The sequence below is a fragment of the Hippoglossus stenolepis genome, chromosome 3 (genome assembly GCF_022539355.2).
Source record: "Hippoglossus stenolepis isolate QCI-W04-F060 chromosome 3, HSTE1.2, whole genome shotgun sequence".
Classification (NCBI taxonomy): domain Eukaryota; kingdom Metazoa; phylum Chordata; class Actinopteri; order Pleuronectiformes; family Pleuronectidae; genus Hippoglossus; species Hippoglossus stenolepis.
In genome coordinates, this window is record NC_061485.1 from 702,978 (window position 1) to 705,477 (window position 2,500).

The window sequence follows — 2,500 nt, forward strand, 5'->3', positions numbered from 1 at the left end:
GTAAAGGCCAGTGAGCTCTGACCTGCAGGTTGAAAACACTGTGATTGTCTTAACCTCGGTGAGTCCAGCTCGTCAGTCCCATCTCCTGTGCCATCGATCTGTGGCCTGAGCGCTGCCTCTTCCTGCGCCGGCCTCCACACATCACAGCTGCTTCTGCACCTCCGTCACTTCTGCACCTCCGTCACTTCTGCACCTCCGTCACTTCTGCACCTCCGTCACTTCTGCACCTCCGTCACTTCTGCAGCTCTTTACTGTCACCACGCCTCCGTCTTAGTCTTCATTCCTTCATTTGTAAGAAGAAAGAGGACAAGTCCACTCAGAAAACGTCTGTGATTCTGTTTAAACATGTCGGTCAATGAGCAGCTGATTCTCAGACACATTAAATCACAGTCGTCCAGTGTCCAGGCTGTTTCCAGCTGTGAGACTGTGACCGCAGGGTGACCCTCGTCTTCATCACCCTCCCACCATCATCTTCAGCTCAAACCTAAAATCAAACTTTCTCTGTTGCAAATGTGCAGAAGTGTGTAACCAAGGAGACAAAATGAACCTTTCAGTTTCATCGTCCATCTTTATTCAGGTTTCTAATGGTTGTGACCTGCTGGTTCCCTCTCGGCCTCAGTACAGAACCTCCATAGACAAACTGTAGGTTTAAGTCAGGTGGTGATTTAATGGAGTTGAGAGTAAAAAATGTCTTTTTGTTTTAAATCTTTAGTATATTTTAATATTTCTGTTTGTTCAATTGTTGATTTTATCATTTGTTGTTTTTACTTTGACTTTAACATTAAAGTTCGATTTTTTACAAGTTAGAATAGTAATGATTTTCTGTGTGACCTTTTAAAAGGTCAGATGTTTCAGGTGTTCGTCCACATTTGGCTCCTGAATGATAAGAAGAGAGAAAGTAAACAGACCTGGTCTCCACCTCCTCAGGGTCATTCCTCTCACCAGTACTCCCTCACATTGGTGCAGAGCTCCTGCTCTAGGAGAGGTCATGAAAGGAAAAGCCCTCTGAGGGAGAAGAGTGGCTGATTAGGACCTGATGACACCAGAGTGAAGATCCCTGGTGACAGGATCATTTCTGCTTCTTCATGAACAAACTCTTCAGGAGGTGTGTCCCTTTCTCTGTCCGACCCGTCTGAACCCGAGAGAAAACCACCGGCCTCGTTTTCAGCTGATTCTTTGAAGGTGAATATTCAGAGTTCAGGTTCGATCCCTGTCACGTCACAGTCTCACAGACCGTTTGTGCAGCGACACTGAATAAGACGCCTCCAGAGTTTTATTCTCCCTCCCTGAGGAAAACTTATTACCTCTGTGGTTTGTCGGTGACGTCCGGGTCTATTTTGAACCGCTGCCTCCTCTTAATCATACAATGAAGAATGCACTTTGCTTTTGGAGAGAGAGAGCGGAGCGTAAAAGGAAGAGAGGAAGTGTGAAGGATTGAGGCAGAAAAGAGAGATGGCATCAAGAGAGATGGAGAGAGAGGGAGAAAGAGATTGGTGGCGTCGTCAGAGGAGAAGAGAAATGATCTGAGGAAGTGCGTCTGACTTCTCGCCCGGAGAAGCACACGGCGCCACCAGTGCAAACACCTGCAGATTTTTATTTTCCATGCATTTGTTATCAGCCCAGTGTTTTATACCCGGCTGCTATAATGGTGCGGTAAATCACAGCTGACAAGTCAGGAGCAGTCGCGGCCCAGCTCCTTAAAAGAGAAGACAAACGGCGGAGGAGGAGGAGGAGGAGGAGTTACTGCGAGCTGTGATGTCAGCGGTGAATAACAGATGAAGAAATACTGTTTCTCTGAGTGTCTGGAAACGACTGGGAGCCGTGGAGGGATTCAAACACTCGTCTTCTCTGAAGGCCCAACACTTTAAACATGAAGTTACAAACTGGTTCTTCTCATGTAGTGAATCCTGTTGTGTTGATGTGTTCAGGTCCATCAGCATCTGTTGGACTTGTGTCAGTGTTGTTGGTTACAGCTCATCCACACTCATCTCCAAAAGATCTGGAACCTCCTCGTGTTTCCAAGTTGACGTCTTCGTCTTCTACGTGTACGGCTCCTCTTCTTCATCCTGAGATGTTTGTGTTCTTCCAGTTTCACGTCCGTCACGTGTTAGAAACCTCATCAACACGTCCACTCGCTCTCTGGGAAGCTTCCACACATTGTCCTGCTGTTTCCTCACATGGACTCACTCTGACGTGTTACACACATTTTACTAGGAGGCTGCAGGAGAAGATCCGGAACATGTCCAGAGACACTGACTCAGACATTTGTTCTCACATAGAGAACATGTGAGGAACATGTGAGGAACATGTCAGGATCATGTGAGGACCATGTCAGGAACACGTCAGGAACATGTCAGGAACATGTGAGGAACGTGAGGAACATGTCAGGAACATGTCAGGAACACGTCAGGAACACATCAGGAACATGTGAGGACCATGTCAGGAACACGTCAGGAACATGTGAGGACCATGTCAGGAACACGTCAGGAACACGTCAGGA